Source organism: Phascolarctos cinereus, unplaced genomic scaffold (genome assembly GCF_003287225.1).
Source record: "Phascolarctos cinereus isolate Bilbo 61053 unplaced genomic scaffold, phaCin_HiC Scaffold_4;HRSCAF=312, whole genome shotgun sequence".
Lineage (NCBI taxonomy): Eukaryota > Metazoa > Chordata > Mammalia > Diprotodontia > Phascolarctidae > Phascolarctos > Phascolarctos cinereus.
The window spans coordinates 450,004,215-450,026,963 of NW_027555847.1; the positions used below are offsets into that span (position 1 = coordinate 450,004,215).

The 22,749-nt window shown below is 38.3% G+C and overlaps 1 protein-coding gene across 1 annotated transcript in view; it reads left to right on the forward strand.

The window, feature by feature from the left end:
• Positions 1-22,749, forward strand: part of MRPS28 (mitochondrial ribosomal protein S28) — a 162,231-nt gene that overhangs the window by 138,197 nt on the left and 1,285 nt on the right. The window lies entirely within an intron of this gene.

Consider the following 22,749-nt stretch of genomic DNA (forward strand, 5'->3'; position numbering starts at 1 on the left):
GTTTCTGACTCATAAACTTTTGATCATGAGTGATTTCACTAAGGAAAGAACCATAACACTCACTAATATTTACTGAATCAGTAATGGGCTAGCTGTGGCCTGCCATTATGAGACTACAATTTAAAGTTCAGAAATTGGATGGATGCAGTAAGCACATATTGTGCTTAACTTGTGCTGTGCTGAGTCCTTTGCAAATATTTTCTCATTTGATTCTCAAAACAACCCTGTGGGGTAGGTGCTTTTATTATTCTCATCCTTCAGTTGAAGAAGCTAACCAATGAGCTGTTTCTCCATTCTACCTCAGCCACACAAAGATAGTCATATTCTTGATCTTGCCATTACTCACAGATGTCCCTCCTCCCTGTTCAAGAATTTCAAAATCTCCTTATTTGACCATAATCTCTTGGGTTTTCACCCCTCTCTCTGCCTTTCTTAACCAAACCCTCCCCTTCACCTACAACTTGACTTCCAATCCCTTGGTCTTCCAAGCCACTCCACTAGCCACTCTCTCTTCTTTTCCCCATCTTGACCCCTTGATGAACCCAGTTCTATATTGTCCTCTTCTCTTAAGTCCCCAGCCCCCTTATCATATCACTGATCGGTCCCTGCTAAGCCTTAGCCTTAGATAGCTGCCATATTTTTCGAACATCATTCCTACACATGTGTCGCTGAATGAAGGTGAAGAAAATTACACAGCCATTTTGAGTGGGTCAACTACAAATGGTACACCACTTTACCTGGACCCTAGTTGCTGCTAGGCAGTGCTTCTACACCTCCATTACCAGCTCACTATCCTGTTCTTCATAGCGACTCTTCCAAACTTTTTCATCCCTTCTTAAACTTCCCATGGTTCTCCATCTTACCACCCTCCCAGTTGAGAAACTTGCCACGTATTTTTGCAATAAATAAATAAATAAATAAATTTGAGGCCCTTTGCTGTGTGAGATTCCTCTTTTTCATCTCATATCAGGTTTGGTGTTTTTTTTGGCCACTATCTCCTCCTTCACTTGTCTCACACAAAGGTGGCCCTACTTCTTACCAATGTAAACCCCTCTACCTACACAACCAATCCCATTCCATCCCGTCTCCATCAGATTGCCCCCTCTTTCATCCTCACTTTCTCATTTATCTTCAGTCTTGTCCTATTTGCTAGTTCATTCCCTTCTATGAATATACCTATGTCCTTTGCAACTACACTCCTTTAGAAGGCCATCTATTTTCTATCCTTTCATTCTTCTTAACTCTTTCCTTTCAACTTTGTATTTCATCATTCCACTGAAACTGCTCAAAGATGCTAACGTTCTCCTAATTGACTAATCCAGTGTCCTTCTCTTTGTAGCCCTTGGCACTGATGATCACCCTCTTCTCTAAAGATTTTCAGGACACTACTCTCCCCAGCTCACCTCCTGCTTATCAGACTGTTACATTTTGTTCTCATTTGCTGAATCCTCATTCAAGTCACACCCTTTAACCATAGGAATCCCTCAAGGCTCTGTACTACTTCCCTTGGTAATCTCATCAGCTGTCCTGGGTTTAATTACCATCTCTATACTGATGATTCCCAAATCTACCTGTCCTGCCCTCTCTGCTGACCCCCCCAGTCTCACATTTCCACCTGCCTTTCAGACATCTCAAACTGAATGTCTAGTAGACATCTTAAACTCAGCATGACCAAAACTGAACTCATTATGTTTTCCTTTAAACCCTTCCCTCCTCCAAACTTCCATATTTCTGTTGAGGACATCACTATCCCCTTCTGGTTCCTCACACTCACAAAGTACACGTCATCCTGGATTCCTTAATATCTCTCACCACCTATCCTCTCCCCCTGAACTCCACCCACCCAGTCCAATCTGTTGCAAACACCTGTTGAGATCCCCTTTGCAACATCTCTCAAATGTGCCTCATTCTCTCCTCTGATGTTGCCACCACCCTGCTACAGGCCCTCATTACCTCATGCTTGGACTGCTGAAATAGACTTTAAGATAGATCTGCCTGTCTTAAGTCTCCACCTACTCCACCCTGTCGTTCTTCATTCAGGCAACGAAAAAGATCAGGTCTGACCATGTCATCTGGCCCCCACTTCAGTTAACTCCAGGAGCTCCCTATTATCTCTAGGATCAAATACAAAATTCTCTATTTGGCATTCAAAGCCCCTCATAATCTAGCACCATCCCCACTTTTCCAGACTTCTTACACCTTACACCTCTTTGATCCAGCAGTACTGGCCTCCTTGCTTTTCCTCAAAGTAACGGCGTCTCCCAGCCCTGGTACTTTCTCTCGCTGTCTTCCATGCCTGGAATACCCTCGCTCCTCATTTTCACCTCCTACCTTCCCTGCCTTCTTTCAAGTCTCAACTAAAATCTCATCTTCTACAGGAAGCCTTTCCCAACCCTGCTTAATTCTAGTGCTTGCCGTCTTTTAATTATTTTCTATTTATCTTGAATATAGCCCATTTGTGTATGCTTGTTTGCTTCTTGTTTCTCCCATTAGACTACTGTCACTTGCCTTTATTTGTATCCCTATCACTTAGCATAGGATTTGGTACATATCTTCTTGCATAACTCCATTTAATAAAGTCCGCATTTAATAAATGCTTATTGATTGACAGGTTAAGTGACTTGCCCAGGGTCACACAGCTAGTGAGTGTCTAAGGCCACATTTGAACTCAAGTCTTCCTGACTCTAGGCTAGCCTTCTATCTATTGAGCACCACTTACCTGTCTCCAAATTGAATTTTATCTTTAATACCAACATCTTTGATAACAGTAAATACAATTTTCCTATTTGTGTAAGTAACTGCTATGGGGTTGTGAATATTTTTAAAGACCAATGATCAATTAAAACTTTGAAACAGTTAGAGTAGTTGCACTTTTCTATTATCTCTTATTAGAAATATGAAGAAATTGTTTCCATGCATATTTATTTCAAACCCCACCTCTCTCCTAGCTGTATATCTATAATGCTTTGATTGTATGAAATGTGTATTTTCATATAAATTTTGTTAAGCCAAAAAAACTTTTAACAGGATTCTGTAAATATCTCTTCACAATTTCAAATTAAAACACAGTAGTCATATATCCAGCAGAATACAAATTCATTAATTAAACAGGTAGTTTTGTATCATCTGTAGATTTTATAAGCCTGTCATTGTCAAAAGGTATTAAGCAGCATGGGGCCAACCAAAGGTCCCTTGGACAAGTCCCTGTAGTGCTCCTTCTTAGTTGACATGGAATAACTAATGACTTTTCACAAGATGATAGAATTAGAACAGGAAGGAACTTAGAGGTAATTATGTCTGACTCCCCTCTTTTTTTTTCCTGAGGATATAAATATATATATATATATTTTGGTGAGGCAGTTGGGGTTAAGTTGCCCAGAGTCACACAGCTAGTGAGCGTTATGTGTCTGAGGCCAGATTTGAGCTCAGGTCCTCCTGACTCCAGGGCTGGTGCTCTATCCACTGTGATACCTAGCTGCCCCAATGAGGATATATGTAGATGAGGCTCAGAGAAGTTAAGCAACTTGCCTTAGGTCACACAGCTAATACATGTTAGAAGCAGTATTTGAACTCAGATCTTCCTGGCTTTTCTATGGATCCAGTCATTCAACAAATTCCAAATCACCTAATTTTACTTTCTTCTAGTCATGCTTTCCACAAGAATAATATGAGAGATTTTATCAAACGTTTTGCTAAAATCAAAGTAAATATACATAAAGCATTCCTTTTCTACCAATAGAATAAGGCTGTCAAAAAGGAAACAGGGTCAGTCTGCATTACTGGTTTTTTTTCAGCCATAATAGGTCTTTGTGGTCACTGCTTCATTTTCTGTATTCTCACTTTCTTGTTGTTCAGTTGTTTCAGTCATTTCCAGCTCTCCATGACCCCATTTGGGGTTTTCTTGGCAGAGTTCCTGGAGTGGCTTGCCATTTTCTTCTCCAGCTCATTTTACAGATGAAGGAACTGAGGCAAACAGGGATACAGTATATTGCCCAGGATCAGATTTGAACTCAAGAAGATGTCTTCCTGACTCCTGGCTCAACACTGAACCCAAACTTCACAGAACAAATCCTTTTAGTAAAAGAATTTGTTCTGTAAAACTTGGACTCAGTCAAAAGGCCGTACCCAAGAACCTAGAAGGCCACATGTTGCCTCAAGGTCGCAGGTTCTCCACCCCTGCTCTGCCTACTGTTCCACCTAACTGCCTGTCCATTCTCATTAGCCATCCTATTAATAGTGTTTCAGAAGTTTGGTAGATATACATAAAGCTGTTTTCCTTTTTAGTTTTTTCAAAAATATATTTTATTGATGCTTTTTTGTCTCTGTGTCACAGTCATTTCCTGTCTACTTCCCATTAAACCTTCCTTTGTAACAGAGAAGAACAATTAAGCAAAAACATCCAATGGAGAAACCTTATCTGGCAGTCTGTGCTTTATTTCCATTTCTTTGTTACCATGAAGAATGCTACTATAAATATTTGGGTATTTTTGAATCTTTACTGTCATTATTGACTTTTGGGGGCATTTGTCCACTCTTTAGATCACTATGGGTCAAAGAATATGGGCAGTTTTATTCACTCTTCTTTCATAACTTCACATCACAATTCAGAACAGGTAGACCCAGCTCCACCAATAGCATATCAGCATGCCTGCCTTCTCACAGCCCCCCCAACATTGAGTCTTCCCAGTTTTTGTCATATTTGCCAATTTGCACAGTGTGAGGTGAAACCTGAGACTTATTTTAATTTGTATTTCACTTTTAATGATTTGGAGAATGCTTTCCTCTGGTCATTTCATGGTTTTCAAATCATCTTATGAAAACTCTTGTTTATATCCTTTGAGCTTTTATCAGTTGAGGTGTGGTTCATGGTGTTATATTTGAACCAGTTCCCTGTATATTTTGGATTTTGTAGGTGACATTTAATGCAAATTTTTTCACTCAACTCTTTCTTTTAATGCTATCTTTGATTTTATTTGTGAGCAGTTCCTATTCAGCTTAAGGTATTTTTGATTAGATTTAGAGGGAAAGTCTTTTCTTCTCCCAATTCAGTTCAATTCATTAAACACTTATTAAGCACTGTACCAAGCACTGTGCTAAGTTCTGGGGATGAAGAAAGAGGCTACAATCTAATGGGGGAGACAACATACAAACAGATATATACAAAGCAAGCTCCCTGGACAAGCTAAATGGGAAGTGGTTGTTTGATTGAAGAGGCTGGAAGGAGGACAAAGGTTAAGCTTTACTTAGAGTGAGCATGCTTGAAACTTAGCTAGGGGAACAGGTGGTAGGCAATTGGGGAAGTCTGTGACCTGTGCTGACTACTACCTATGAAAGTTAGTTAGGGACTTGCAGCTTGGAATATCATTAATATTAATTAATGTAAGGTCTGTTCTTGCTTCTGTAGGGGGTATGTGCTCCTCTCGAGTACCACACCCACTTCTTGCGGGAAGTTTATTAAAGGTTTCATTGCTTCACTCATCCTGAGTCTATCTAACTTACTGTGCCTGTTTGGGCACCAGAGGTTATTTCCAGTCAGGGGTTAGGGAAAGCTTCCTGTAGAAGGTGGGATTTTAATTGGATCTGAAAGGAATCCAGGGAGGTCAATAGTTGGAGCAGAGGAAAGGGAGCATTCCAGACACATGAGATAGCCAGAGCAAACATCTGGAGCCAAGAGATGGAGTGTCTTGTTCATGGCACAGCCAGGAGTCCAATGTCAGTGGATCAAAGAGTAAAGGTTGAGAAGTAACGTTTAAAAGACTGGAAAGTCATAAAGAAGCTAGGTTATGAATGGCTATGAATGCCAAGACCATTTTGTATTTGCTACCGAAGGCAATTGGGAGCCACTGAAGTTTATTGAATTGGAGGGAAGGGGGAAGGTAAAAAATGGGGGGGGAGGTGTGACATGATCAGACCTGTGTTTTAGGAAAAGCACTTTAATAGTTGAATGGTGACTGGATCACAATGGAGAGAGACTTGAAGTAGACAGACCCACCAGGCCAGCAGTAGTGGTAGTTGTGTCAGAGGAGAGAAGGGAGTGTATTCAGGAGATAGTGCAAAAGCAAAATCAGCATATATATGCCTTATCTCAGAGATTAAAGCTATTTAATGTGATATGTTTTCCCTCTTGCTTTAGCTTACTGGGAAACTTATTATGAATTTCAATTTTTTAATTATAATAATCAGCTTATCTCAAATGCCTGGTCATGTCTACTCTCTTCTTACTTTAGGTGAAGAGGCATAGTGGAAAGAGCATTGAATTTGAAGTCAAAAGAGGTGGGTTCAATCCTTCCTCTGCGGTTTACTTACTCTCTGTGTGACACTGCAGATCTCTTGATCTCAGTTTCTTCACATATAAAATGAGAGGACTGGTCTAGACAATATCCAACGTCACTTGCAGCTCTTTATATTCTGTCCTTATCCTTCTGAACTTTCCTTTTTCTGTTGAGAGTCCCATCATTCTTCTAGTCACTCAAGTTCCTAACTTCAGCGATATCCTTGACTTCACTGTCCCTCGCAGCATATACCAATTGACATCCAAATGTCATCTCTACCCTCTTGGCCACTGTTTTCATCCAGGTCTTCATCACCTCTCCTCTAGCTTATTGCAGTTGCCTCTTATTTTGTCTTTCTCCCTCATCTCTCCTTTGTCAGATACATCCTCCACACAGCTGCCAGAGGAATTTCCCTCAAGAGTGTGTCTGACTGCGTCACCAGCCTAACAGATAAGCCACAGAGGTTCCCTGCTGCCTCTAGTATCCTCAATAAACTTCTGTCTGACATTTAAAACATTTCACAATCTGGCCTTATTATACCTCACTTCCCTTCTGCACAGTGCAATTCCACTAAGCTGATGTTCTGGATGTTCCTCACATAACATACTCCATCTTCTTTCTCTAAGACTTTGGATTGCCTACTACACATGCATGGGATACCTTCCTTCCTTGTCTTTGCCTCCCATACTCCTTTGTTTCCTTCAGAAATCAGCTCAAGTACCACCTTCATCTACATGAAGCCTTTCTTTCCTGATGCCCCAGCCTTCTCCACAACATTTTTCTGTGTGTGTGTGTGTGTGTGTGTATGTGAGAGAGAGAGAGAGTGGGTGTGTGTGTGTACACATACACAGTTTATATATGTGTATGTGCATATTATATGTACATATATATAAAATAAGCTTAGTTGTCTCCCTCTATAAAATCCAACTGAAGGACAGGGACTGTTTGCTTTTTGTCTCTATTGTCTAGCTAAGTATCTGGTATAAGACAGGTACTTAAGAAATGTTTGTTGATTGATTAAACTCAGGGATCATAAGATTTAGGGAGGGCCTTAAAGATCATGTAGTCTGACCTCTTCTTTTTACAATAAAAGTTCTGTGGCCCAGGAAGTTTAAGTGTCTTGTTTGAGGTCATGAAGTTTCAAACTCAGTTCAAATTCTGCCGCTACCATTTACTAACTCTGACCATAGATAAGTCACTTAATCTCTCACAGCCTCAGTTTCTTCATTTGTAAAATGAAGAGTTGAACCAAATGAACTCTAAGGTACTTTCTATGTCTATGTTCCTAAGATTTTAAAATTAAAAGACAAAATAAAGTTACGTTATGATTGTGTAGGACTGAGGATGGTTAAATGAATATTTGTGTTGCAAACTAATGTAATTAGATAAACTAAACCTTTCATGAAGAGATTTTCGTTTTGCTAGTATTTGGGTAAAGCTCTATATTTATGCATTCATGTATATATTTAATAGAATAGAGAATACAATATAATTAGTCTGGAGAGATCAGAGTCCAACACCTTCATTTTAAAGAAGAGGAAATAGAGCAGCCCCCAGGTAATTCATTTAATAAAAAATAAATATGTGTGACTACTGTTTGTATATGTAGATTTACTAGATTATTGAGCAGCAGTAAGAGTAACTACAAAAAGCATTGGTATTGTTAATTAGACCTAATGAATGGCCTTTTATTTTTGTTCTTTTCTTTTAAAAATAAAAGAAAGATTGGCAAATGCCGAAGTCTTCAAATTTAAAATAGGAAACGGTGAGAAAACCATAGGAGATCTTTAACGCTACTATATTAAAGCATTGGGACGAAAACATTGAAGGTTAATGGTTTCAAAAGAACTATTTTGAAAACCTCAAGGCACATGATTGCAGCAGGACAGCTAATTTGCTTAGCAAAGTCAGAATTTCTCACAGCATTCTCTGTGGATACTGTGGTTCAATCCCTGCCTTGTGTTTAGTCGGCTTTGTATTATTTAATATATTTATATCAAAGACCTAGTCAGAGAGATTGTCTCTATTTTAAGTCTATGAGAACCATCACTAGAATGCCCTGGCAGATGTTAAAGAATGTCTGTGGAAAGAATGTCAAAAACCTCTCCAAAGGAAAGCCTTTAAACCATGCCCTTAACACAGAAATGCAAAACCAGATTTAATTGCCCTTTTCCTATACAGCTCAGACAGGCAGGCTCGTTGGCTACCGCGGATGGTATGAGAAAGTGTACTGTGGAAGAGAGCTGTCATGGTAAAGGCTGGGACTGAATCCATTTAGCTTTAGAGTTCACAAAGATCAGTCAAAGGAAAGCACTTGAAGTTAAAAGGAAAGAAGCACAGCAAACAGCAGAAAGAACAGGCTATTTTCATTTTGAATATGTCCTTTTGAGACATCCTCTTTGCCTTTCAAGACAGCCCCCGTACATGTTTTTAATATGGAATACAGAATTTCTGAAGAATACTATCAGATTTTTTTCTAATTAAAATAAGTAGAAACAGCACTGCATAAAGCTTTGGGGGTTTGCTTTGTTCATATTTGCTATATTTGAAGTAAAGTCATTGCTGGCTTAATGAAGACTAGTTTTTAAAAGATCTGGATGCCGACAAGATGGTTTAGTTTTATTTCTTCAAAGAAGAGACATTGTAGAAATATATTAAAGTCATAAATTCTTACAGTTTCTAATCATCCCAGCATAGAGCTTTTGTAAGAAGAAATAGTCAACTGATAAAGTTTTCAGGGAAATCCCAAGACCCAGAGATCCTCTGTGGGGGGAAAAAAAAAGTCCACTTTGTGGCCTTAAGGAAGGGGCTTTACCTTGGTGTATCTTTATATTTTCCTCTATAACCAACAGAGGAGAAAATAACATTTAATATGAGCTTGATTGTCATTTTTGTGTTCTAAGATGAGAGACTTCAGTTGCAGGGCTAAGTATGGTATCATGCAGAATTGAAAGAAGTCGCAGAAGGAAAGCAGGAGGTGGGAGAGTGCACAAAGACAAACAAGCAAATGTACCACAGCACACCACTGCTAGAGCTAACTCTTACTAGTCAATTATAAGGCACAGAGTTTATGCTGAAGCACCTACTATGTGTATAGTGACTTGCACAGAGTAGGTACTTAATAAATGCTTGTTTAGTTGAATAGTTTTCCATCTAAAATTGGCCTTCCTTTCTCACACATGTAAATATAACATATATGTTATATATATATATAACATATATAATACACATATATGTGATATATTTACATCATTAGAAAATTAAATGTTAGCTTTAGTATTGACGTCTGTTTAATATTGGTTGCTCAGTGTTGTTTTCTTGACCTTTTAATTAGGCCCTGAATGGTATTTTTGATTCAGAGGTAAGAAGAAAAAATGTAATATTTTTGCAGACATACAGTTAGCATTTATATAGCACTTTATATATTCATGGATGGGCATAGGGGAGCCTTGTCTCATCACCACTGGGAAGCTTGAACCAAAGGGTATATATAAGCTGTAAAGAAGACAGATTTAGAGCCCCTTGCTCCACCAAACAAAAAGAGTAAATTTTTTTTTATCATGTTCAGTTCTGTTTATTTTCTTCATCCTGCTGGCCTACAGCACCCTGAATACCCCAGAGTTCTTAAGCCTTTCTTTTCCATTCACTGCCTGCCTCCCTGAATAGGTTTTTAGACAACGGAGAAGGCTCTGTTTCTTTCAGTCACAGCTGGAACCATACTTGTAACCTTCTGGGGGTGATGTTTGCCTAAACTCTTCATTCATTACTCCTCTGGGACCTTGAGTGCCCCTGGGGAATCCAGAGGAGTTTCTTGTATTGCTGTTTGGTGTTCTGGTAAAATGCTAGCACTTTTGATAAGTACTGTTAAAACCTATACGAGACAATTGTCTTCCAAAGAATCCACGGATAGGCTTTAGCATCCAATTTCAGTTGCTGACCTAAATAAAGCAAGTCTGTGACTAATCGTAGAAAAATGTCACTATTTTAATATTATAATAATTGCTGTTATTACACTAGTCAATAAAATAATAAATAACAATAATAATGTCTTATTGTATACTGCTTTATAGTATCTTTGCATAATTTTGTCACTTGATCTTAGGATCATAGAATAAAAACCAGAAACCCCCTTAGAGATCATCTTGTTCGATTCTCTCATTTCCCAGATGAGGAACTTTATATAGAGAGAGGGTCAGTGACTTGCTGAGGGTCACACAAGTGGTAATAAAGCTTCAAAGCCAGATCTTCTAGTTCCACATTTGGTGCTGTTTTCCACTATGCTGTACTGTAATAACCTTATGAGGTAGATAGGTCAGATATCATTATAGCCATTTAGGAAATGAGAAAATGAAGCTAAGCAAGGAAAAGTGACTTGCCCCAAACCACACAGCTAATAAATAACAGAACCTAGACTCCAGGCCTTTTAATACACCATGCTGTCTCTTACTCCATCCATTCAACACACTTCAATAGAGCACCTGCTGTGCCAATTGGTAAAGGTTCTAAGGATAAATAAGACTTCATTCCTATCCACAAGGAGCCTATGGCCTATCAGATGAGTTTTTTTTTAAATGTACACAAATAACTATAACATAAAGCAGAGTGTGATAAGCACTTTAGAAATTAGCAAGAGTTAGTGATCACTTCTGGCTGAGAGGAATCGGGGAAATCTTCAGTTGAGTAGGTAAGATTTGTGTGGTGCCTTGGAAGGTGGTTAGGATTTCAACAGTTACTGAGAAAAGTTTCAGTCAGGTATTGGAGAAAGAAGCCCAATTGGATAGAGAAAATGTGTGCTTAAGCAGTAAGTATAGGTTATTGTTTCAAAAAGTTTCACCATGAAAGGAAGGAAGTAGTTTGAGGAGGTAAGAGGGTTGACAAATTTTTTAGGATAGACAGGACTTTTGTAAGCAGAGTAGAAAAGTCTTCTGTCTCTCCTGAAACAGATTGAAGATTAAAGAGAAGTAGAGATGGGGAGGAATGATCGATGGAGCAAGGCCTTGGAGGAGGCAGGAGAGGTTAGGATTGAGGAGTTAGGCTTGGCAAGGAGGGAATGAAGAAAAGATGAAGATAATAAGAAATTTTTGTATTTTCATGTACTATGTTGAAGAGGTTTAGGTGGGAATGAGTTAAGGAGAAAGTAAAATGTTTGTGATAGTTGTTATGGGGAATGTACTTAAATGTAATGGAAACAAATGAAATGAGTCATCTCCTAGGCTGGCCCCTACCTGGCTACAAGGGACAGAGGCACTATTCATGCTGCTCTTCCTAACACTTTCCTTGGCCTGCAGGGAAGGGAGAGAAACACCATTGCATCAATGTTCCCCACTAATCTCTTCTCCCTACCTGCCTGACTTCCTGAGAATATACCCCTTTCATCAAAGTGTTCCTAAAAGGCCTTGAATAGACCCTGTGGGCAGATCATTCCATCTCTCTGAGCCTCAGTTTATCCATCTGTAAAGTCCAAATAAAATTGTAAAACTAAATACCATGAAGGACTTCAAGCTTGACGTAAAAGAAACTTATTTGAGGAGGAGCCCAGAAATCCATAATGGGAAATAAATGAGTAAAGAGTTGGGACTGCTGCTTCTGTCCAAAAAATCGTTATGAGAATGGTCTACCCATGTTTTAAAGGACAAACTGAAGGATAAACAGGATGGAGAGGGAACTCAGACATATTAAAGAAAATGGAGATCTTTTACTTTCAGGGGAAGAGAGATGCCATGCCATCCTGTCAGTCTCCTAGGCTGGCCTCTTCCAGCTTGCAGGGAGATAGAGCATGCTGGTCTCCTGGGCAGGCCTCTTGCCTGCAGAGGATCAGAGAGCGAGGCCATTCCATCCCGCTTCCTCCATCTGCTAACCTCTGGCTTGCCTTATCTGCAAGGAAAGGAGAGAAAAACTATTCTACCAGCTCCCCGCACTGGTTCCCTCTCCTGAGCTGCCTAACACCCTGAGAGGACTCCACTCTGAGGCATATGCCCAGCAATGTTGATGAATTTGTGAATGCTTAACAAACATTCAGTCATATTCTTTCCATCCCAGTGATTCTGAACTCTTAGATATCATTATTCAGACCCCATTCTCTGCTCCTCAGTGCCCACTCCTTTATTCCCTGCCCCTTCAACTCAACCCCCAAAGTCCCAGTGTTCTACTCTAAAGCTGCCCACTCTCTCCACTGTGCTCTCTGAACACTTACTCCATAGGTAACATATTTCCTTTCATCATAAATATTTTCATTTCTCACTCCTTTCATTTTTTTACTTCCTCCTAATAACACAACCTCCCTGGCCACCCCTTCCACTACTGGTTGTGTACACACACATGCACACACACACACATACACACACACACCCATCAAGGTGAGGGAGTTAAAATATTCCTGGTTCTTCATTGCCAATTCCAAGTTCATCCTCTCTCACCATCACTGAGAAACCTCTCCTCCTTTGGTGTTCATTCAATCCATATCTACCCCTCAATCAAAACTCTGGTGGCTATTTGTCTACAGACCTCCAGGATAACTCACTTCTTTCTTCAATGAATTCAGTGCCTGGGTCATATTCTCTGTTCTCCAACTCCTGCCCTCCTACTAGGGGACTTCAGTATACATACTGAAACTTCCTCAAACCCCCTTTCCTCTCCATTCCTCAACTAGCTTATTTACCATTACCATTACTCTTCCACCCCAAATCATCCACATGTAGAGATCATCATACCCTTGATCTTACCATTACCTATGATGCACCACTTTCTTGTTAGTGAACTCTGAAATTCCTTTGTCTCATCACATTCTGATGCCATTCCATGTCTCCTCCTGCCTTGCAGCACCAGGCCTTATTCTTCATCCTCACTGTGAACTCCAATCCCTTGACCCCTTTGTTCTTTTCCAGGCCATAATTCCTACACTGACTACATTCTCCTCCCTTCTCTGTCTCCATCCCTTGATGAACCAACCAGTTCAACTCTACACTGTCCCCTTCTCTCTAATCCTCATCTCCTGTTAAAGATCTTTCTCTGCCAAACCTTAGCTCTGTATTACGCCTATCACCTTCTGCCTTCACTCCTACTCACATGCTACCAAATGAAGCTAGAGAAAATCACAAAACCATGCTGACTGGATCCACTACAAATTGATGTTATGGAATCCCAACTGGGCCCTCACTACAGCAAAGCAATCCTTTTACACTTCCCTAATTGACTCCCTATCCCACTCACCACAGGGGTTTTTTTTAAGTCTTATTCTTCGAGTGTCCCATAACTTGCCTTCCCCTCTTCTCAGCTATAAATCTTGCTTCGTATTTCACTAAAAAAAACTCAAGACCATTCACTGACAGCTGTCCTTTGTTGTGCTGCTTCACTTTGCCCCAGTTTCACATGAAGAGGTGGCACAAATATATACGCAGAAGTGATTCCATTCCATCCCATCTTTCCCAACAGTGAACCCCCTCTAACATCCCTACTCTCTCACATGTCTTCAACCTCACCCTGTCTACTGGCTGTTTCCCTGCTGTCTACAAACATGCCCATATATCTTCCATCTTCAAAAAACTCACTTGATCCACCCACCCCCACTATCATCCATCCTACATCTCTCTTGCTTTTCTATCACCATACCTCTTATTTATCTCTTGCTTTCTTCTTAACTCTCTACAGTCTGGCTTCCAGCCTCATCATTCAACCAAAACTACTCTCTCCAGTGTCAGCAATGATCTCTTAATTGCCAAATCTAATGTTCTTTTCTCCATCCTCATTCTTCTTAATCTCCCTATAATTTTTGACACTGTCAATCATTCTCTTCTCCTCAATACTAACTTTTCCCTAGGTTTTCATTATACTATTCTATCCTGGTTCTCCTCCTATTTCTCTCTGACCACTTTTTAGTGTCCTTTACTAGATCTTCACCCATATCACATCTGCTAACCATGGGTATCCCAAAGGATTCTGTATTACTACCACTTATCTTCTCCCTCTAAACTATTCCACTTGGTGGATCACTTGGTGATCTCATCAGCTTCCATGGATTCATTTATCATCTCTATGCTCATGATTCTCAGATCTCTTTATCCAGCCCTAATCTCCTCTAGTCTAAGAACTCCAGTTGCCTACTGAACATCTCAAAATGAATGTCTCATAGACATCTTACACTCAGTATGTCCAAAACTGAACTCGTTATCTTTCCCCCCAAACCCTCCGCTCTTCCTAATTTCCCTATTACTGTCAAGGGTACTATCATCCTCCTAGTGTTCAGCCTCAGAACCTTGGTGTTATTATCAGTTCCTCACTTTCTCAACCCCCATGACCAATCTGTTGCTAAGTTCTGTTGATTTTACCTTTGCAGCATCTTTTGAATATGCCCTCATTTCTCCAGTGATATTGCCACTAGGTTCATGCAGGCCCTCACGTCTGGACTACTACAGTAGTCTAATGCTAATTGATCTGTCTGCCATAAATCTCTTCTTACGCCAGCTTATCCTCTACTCAACTGCCAAAGTGATCTTCTTAAAGCACAGTTCTGACCCCTTTATCTCCAATTCATTAAAGTCCACTGGCTACCTCTTACGTCCAGGATAAAATATAAATTCTTGGTTTCCTAGCTAAAAAAATCCTGCCTTCTACAAGAAGCCTTTCCCAATCCCCTTTTTATGGTAGAGCCTTCCATTTGTTGATTATCTCCAATTTATCTTTTATGTATCTTGTTCATTGATAGTTGTTTTCATGTTTTCTCCTCCCATTAGACAAAGCTTCTTCAGATCAGGGACTGCCTTTTTCTTGACACATAGTAGGAGCATAAGAAATGTTTACTGGCTGACAAACTGAGTCCCAAGATTGATTTCATGACTTTCTCCAGCAATACTTACTTTTGGCAGCCTAGAAGTCAGACTGTGTGCATTACCCAGGATTAAAGATTGTCAGAGTTCATATATCAAAGAAATATGTCATTGGAATAACTGATCATAATTGTTCACCTGAATAGGGAGGCAAAGAAGCAAAAAAAGGTGGGGGGGCAGATGGGCTAGGAGAATAGGAAAACATTGAAAAAGTGAGATGAGGTTGAAACCATCAACAAGCATTGATTCAGCACCTACTGCATTCCAGGTACTGTCCTACGTACAGGGGAGAGAAATAACAAAGAGTGAAATAATTCATATTCTCAAAGAGTGGAAAGAGTAAATTCTTTAATGAGTAAGGGAATAGGATAAGCAGAAGTGGTGGTATAAGAAATTTCAGTCATAGGAAAGAGGCAAATGGTGCATTGGATAGAGTGTGGAGCCTGGAGTTAGAAGAACTGAGTTCAGTTCAGCTGCAGACACTTACTAACTGCACCCAACCCTGGACAAGTCACTCTGTTTCAGTTTCCTCAATCATGAAATGGGGATTATCATAACACTTACCTCCATTGTGAGGATTAAATGAGATACTATCTGTAAAAAGCATTTTGGGGGGGGACAGCTAGGTGGCACAGTGGATAAAGCTCCAACCTTAGAGTTAGGAGGACCTGAGTTCAAATCTGGCCTCAGACACTTGACACTTACTGGCTATGTGACCCTGGTCAAGTCACTTAACCTTCCCCCCAATTGCCTCACCAGAAAGAAGGGGAAAAAAGCATTTAGCATTTGGCAAACAGTAGGTGCTACATAAATGCTTATTCTCTTCCCTTTTCCTCTATCTCTTAAATATGTTACAATACTTACCTATGTCTATGCTATGATATATATGCTATGATGTTTTAATATTTCCAAAGAAAATAATCAAGGAAGAAATCCATAGATGATGACACAAACTTAAAAAATGTTGTCACTTGTATGATCAGAAGGGGAAAAACAGATTAGGAACTTTATTTAGGTAGGATTTAGGGTCAGGAAAGAGACAGAAGCATTGCTTTAGTAATTTATGTGAAAAACAGTTCTATTTGGTTATATTCAGAGAACTGGTTATTTTAGGAGCTGAGTTAATTTTTTAGTTATCATACTACCCAGCAAATGCCTTCTTCATTTGCTTAGAATTCCCAAATTATGCCTTTTTTCTCCATAATTTTGTGGACAGTTGTCTCACGAAGACCTCCCTTTACTTGGCAGTAGTTCAGTCAAAGGTCAAATGAAGAGAAAGAACACGAATCAGGACAATCTTTTTATAAACCTAAAGTAGTTTATCATTTCCTGTTCCCTCATTCTATTTGAGGATCGCTTCAGGTTTTAATGTATTTAGGGGATGGCTTTGTCACTTTAAGGAAAAAGTAAGTAATCTTTAAAGGTCTCTTCCTGTAATTCTGTGATGTCACCAAGTCATCTCTGTGGTCTCCACTAGCTTTATGAACCTGTGAATCCTGATGTGTGTATGTGTATGTATGTATGCGTGTATGTATGTATACATGTGTATACATGTATGTAAATAATATATACTTACTATGAAATTTCCAGAATTCATAGGTTTTTTAATATGAATATTCCTTCACCAACACAGATGACAACCCCTCTACCTCTTACTGGATGATCTCCATGAGTTGGTGATGAATTTCTCAAAATTCACACAGGTTGATTCTTGAATAGCAGACATACTGAGCTCTTACTAAAAGCCTTTCTTGCTTTAGTAGAACTTGCCATGGCTAGTGCTGCATGGCAATCAATAGCTGTCAAGAGGCCTAGATGACCTCTATGCCATGATGAAACATTAAAGTGGGCCTTAAAATTAAAGTTGATACTTTACTGTCGAACAAAGATCATTCAACAAGATAACGGAGATAAGTCACAGAGCTGATGGAACACTTGAATCAATTCCTTGGGCATCCTCAAGGGAAGAGTTTAAGGTGTGTTGGGGGGGGGCGGCAAAAACCTTTAGTGGCTGCTCTGGATTTAATGTGATGCCCACACCTAGATTTGCCTGAGCCTGTGTCCTGATAGCCCCTCCAAGGCTGCCCTGGATCTAAACTGGTCTCCTTAGGAGAAGAGGGATAGTTTACAGATTGTCTCTTTATACTACAATTCTAACAGTAACAATAGGTGGGTGTCTTACTTAAATCATGCAGATTAAGCTATCATTCATTCCTATTTCCCTAAGTTCAGAGTTTAAAAGGGTGTGTGTGTGTGTGTGTGTGTAGTATATGTTACAAGGGAAAGTTCAGAGTGAATATAAGAGGAAAAAGAATGATAGAAAAATGGCTGGCATAAAAAAGTATCAATAAAACTTGATATTACACACATATATATAATTAAAATATTTTTTAAATATTCCCCAAAAAATAATAGAATAAGCTTCTTTTCCATTTTGAAAAACTTACATTAAAAAAATAGATCCTCAGTATAATATTATTTTTCATTGTGACTTCATAATTTTAACAAAGACAAATAATCAAATAAACATACTGTATAGGCAATAGAACCCTGTGCAAAACCATTTAATAAAATAGAACCAAACAAATTAACAGGTAAGTAAAAAATGCACTTTTTCTAGATCTGTTTTTAAGTCTTAATGTTCCAGTTACCTTTGGCTTTGTTTTCTTTTACTATTATCAATGTGATGGATAATTTTAAATGTAAAAAATTTATAAACTATAAGGAAATGCCATAAGATCTTAGTGTCTTACAATTTATAAGATATATGCTTTGAGTCTTTCACAGTAATGATGAAATATTTATGTATAAAGGGATACCAGCTTTCTCTTTTGAATAATAGTAGAATTTGTTATTGCTTATCCAGGATTACAAGAACAGATCTGTCCATGACACACAATAAAACTAACTAGCCCATGTAGGGATTAAACCTCTAAGATTACCTTCATTAACAGTGTCTTCCAACCCAGTTAAACAACCATTAACAATGGAAAAATTTCAGTAAACTAACAGTGGGTTTGTATAGTCTAGTTTTATAGTTTGGCAAATCCATTGGTTGCTTTCTGTGAGTTAAGAATGGTTTGTACATTTCCTTTATTGTATTTTAAAATGTGAAAACAAACAAACAAATTCTTATCTCTCAGGTCCTACAGACGCAGGTAGCAGACCAGATTTGGCTCAAATACAGTGGTTTGCCACCCGTAGTACAGTTCCCAATCAACTAAAAACATTTATTAAGTGCCTACCAGGTGCTAAGCACTATGTTAAGGGCTCCGGGTACAAAAAGAGCCAAAAGACAGTCCCTGCCCTCAAGTAACTCACAATCTAATGGGGGATACAACATGTAAACAAATATATGCAAAGTAAGCTCTCTACAGGATAAATAGGAAATAATTAACTGGAATTAATAGGGGTTAGAAAGAGCACTGGATTGGGAATCAGGAAGATATTTTTAAAAGATGTACATATATGTATTGTTAATACAACTAAACCTTTTGCTAAACCTTTGCTACTTCTCCATTCTGAACTCAGTGGTTCTTTAATCACTAAACATTTCTGACTACAGAAATCTAGCATCCCTCTAGTTTGTCATCATACTTCCAGAACTGAGAAAATCACTGTTCAGATGCTGTCAGATCAGTAGGAAGAAAGGGAACAAACATTTATTAAGCATTTACCATGTACCAGGCATCGTGCTAAGTTCTGGGGATACAAATACAAGCAAGGAATCTTCTACAATACTGATATATGCATATCTTTCTCTGGGATGTTGGGGACATGAAGACAAAATCCAAAAACAGTCTTTGTCCTCAAGGAGCTTACATTCTAATGGGGAAAGATAACACAGCAAAGGCAGCTGAAATGGGAGGTGGACAAAGAAGGCACCAGGAATGGCCACATGGTTTTGAAGTTCAAAAGCCAGGAAAAGGCCAGGAGGGCGATGAAGGGTGGCCTCCACAAAATGAGTTCAGGAGGAATTCACCAGTGGAGAAGGGTATAGCCTTTACAGAGAGCTGAACAGGTTGAGAAAGCTTTAGGAGTGGCTGGATTCTCATCTCCTTATGCTGATAGCATTTTACCTTTTTAAATCAAGCCCTTAATGTAATACTGACCTTCATTGCTTCAGTGTAATGTTGAAAACATCCATTGAAGATAATTCTTCTTTAGAAGGTTTTTATTATTATTTTGTCATTTTCTCCCATCTCTTGTGCATCTAGACTTTAGATTACTTTTTCCCAAGTATATTTTTTGTTTTTTTACTAAAAATAGTAATTTCGTATTTCTGTAAAAAAATTTTTTAAATGCTGAGATTTCCTTTACCTTGCAATTTTTATGAGATGATGGAAAATAATATTATAAATTTCTGGGAAAAAAAATCTATCCATAAAAGAAGGATATAGACCATGAACTTTAATGAAATGTGTATTTTCATCACATTTTATATTTAATAGATATTAAGAGTAAGGATTTTAATTTTGCAAAGGATAAGTAAAATGGCTGATTAATTTGACCTTTAACAAGTGTTATAAGCATCTCAAAACTCTGAACGTAAAAGCTTTTCTTATTTAGGTAATCCTTTAGATGTCAGGGGAAAGTCCCAATCCCTTAGCCTTGTTTTTAAGGCACTTCACAGTTGATTTCCACCCTACCTTTTCAGCTTTATTTTTCATTACTCCCTTATATGAATCTTTTACTTTAGCCCAGTTGGTCTGTTCTTGGCACTATGCTGAACCCCTGCCCCAAACTAGAATGCTTTTTCTTTCCTTTATGCCTCTTTAAATGTTGTACATCCTTTAAGGCCCAATTCACATCTCCCTTCCCTCTTACTTCCCTAAGCACCCCAGCTGGAAGTAACTTGTCTGTCCTCTGAATTACTACAGCAGTTTTAAAAATTTTGTTGTCTTTCCACTTATCTCAATACTGCCTTATTTTGTATTCTTTTTTCCTATACATGTGAAGAAGTGGTCCCTCTGACAGCATGGTGTAAAGGAATAGCTGTGCATTTGAAGTCAGAGGGGCTAATTTCAAATCCTGGCTCTCTGTCAATTACTGCATTTGACTTGGGGCAAGTCACTTGGCCTTTCAGGTCCTCAGTTTCCTCATCCACAAAATAAAGGGAGCAAACAAGGTGATCCCAAAGCCCTTTCCAGCTCTAAGATCTTTTTTTTTTTACTTAGTTTAAACTGTGAAAGCCTTTGGAGAGGAAATACTATGTCTAGTACTTCTTTGAACCCCCCCCTGCCCCAGTACTAAGTAAGTATCTTCCACATAGTTGGGACTTAATATTTGCTGATAGTGATATTATCATTTCTGGCAGCAGAGATTCTAATAGAAGCATCCTTTGTCCTCCCCATCTAATTCCATTTCCAAAAGAAGGAGTACTCACATATAGAAGTACCAAGACCCACAAAAATATCAAAGTATTTCTGACATTCCTCCCTTGCCTGAAAAAAAATTTCTTTAGATGATTTGATTCCTTGAAATCTTATGATCTGAATGAAGGTATTTAAAATTGTAAAACATGTTTTATATCATTGCTAAAAAGTATTTACTGTATTTGTAGTTCTTTCCTAGACTGTGAAAAGAAAATATGGTTGACATGTCATTTATCTGGCCAAGTCTAGTCTCTTGAAACAGTCCTCTCCCACTTTGTACCTTTTGCTGGATAAAATTCACTCATTTTCCTTTTCATACTAAGTTTGTAGAAAATTGGCACTGCTATATATTTACTTGAGATTCATAAATTTAGTTCTAGAAGGGATATTATCATCTACTCCAGTGCCCTAATTTTAAAATGATGATAGTAAGACCCAGAGAAGTTAAGTGATTTGTTTATTATATTTCTACTGTAGCATACACCCTCAGCCCCTGAGGGCTCATTGGCACTACTCTGAATTGCAAAATCAAACAATTTTGAATTGGAAAGGAACTCAGTAACCATCTAGTCCAAAACCAATACCCAACAATGATTGCCTGCCCTCTGTGCAGAGACCTACAAGTATGGGGAACGTCCCACCTCCTGAAGCAATCTATTGCATTTTTGGGTATTAACTGTGAGGACATTTCCATAACATCAAGCCTATTTCTCTTCTGTATTATATACATGAGATGACAAGAAAGTTTTTATTTTAATGACTCATTAGCCAATTTCAAGCATAAAACCTATCAGATTGTGTGTATGTTTCATGTAACCAGCAATCCAACTTTTTATAACTATTGTATGTTAGCTAATGTGTATTCTGTGTAACACAGGTAGTCAAAGGAGAATCAAATAAAATTACAGAATCATGGAATTTCAAAACTTAGAGGTTAACTAGTTATAGGATCATAAGGTTTTTGAGCTGAAAGGATGAGCTAGTTTAGCTCCCTAAATTTACATATGAGGAAACTTAAGCCTAGAAACATAGTTATTTTCGCAAGTTCTCAAGACAATAAGGAGCAAAATTAGCATTTAAATTCTAGCTATGAATTCAATGCTTTTTCCATCATGCAAATTTTGTGTTAATACCCTAACTTTTACAGGTGATAAAATTTAAGACCAGAGGTGTCAAATGATGTTTAAATGATATTATTGCTTCTTTATCTTACACTTTTCTCATTCAGTGAGTATAGCCATTTCAACAGGAAATGGCAAGGAGTTGTCCATATGGTGATTAGAAAAATACAAAGCTTTATCCTACCCCTGAACTAAATGGTAGTCTCTGTAAATGCTCTGTATATTCTTGTTAACTATACCTCCAAAAAGACATAGTAAGTTTGGAGAAAGTATGGAGAACATCTTAGCCTGACCATGAAAATAGTACATACTAAGGGGGGCAAAAACCATTCTGCCCCAGTCTGGAAAGAAGACCAGGAGAGGGGAGAGTAGTCCATGTTTTAAAGTCTATAAGATCTTGAAGGAGATGCATAGGACAAATAATAGCTTACTCATTCCATTCGTGTATTCACCTTGAACTGGAGGTTTTTTCTTTAAGGCAGAAAGCCTTTCCATACACAGACCCCCTTCCCTAAGTTAACAACCTGTGGTTTAAAAGCTGACCCAATCCAGCATGACATTATACTTATATTCTCATATTAGTTTGTATAGTTGGCAGTATTTCTAGTTACACAGTGGTTCGTGCTAGGATTTTGGACTATATGTGCTCATTGTTAAATGTTACTTTTTCCACACCATAGAAGATGAGTATATTCTTATTAATTTACAAATAACTTTAGTTTTCCTTCTTTTAGAACATTACATTTATAGTATATTTAAGACATAAATATTTACCAACAAAAGGTCAACTAGAAATTTATTTAAAGCCAGATTTTAACCAGATTTCGATAAAGTTTACCTTTTCTAGGAAACCTGTAATAATTAAACCTATCCAACTAAAATGTCTCCTTTATTATATTCACTATCATCACTGGAGTTCCAAGGGGTTTTTAGATTATTTTTGGACAAAGTTATTTAGTTAAATGACTTCTTAAATTTTCTTTTTTTATTATGAACTTAACAGATATCAGTGAACATGAACATTTTCATGTACTGTACAAAGAACTGAATATTAAATACAAAACAATGACTTTTGTGTACAGCAGAGCTGTCAAATACAAATGGGCCCACTAAACCGTACATACCCCAAAATGCAAAGGCTCCTTTTAGGTCATATTGA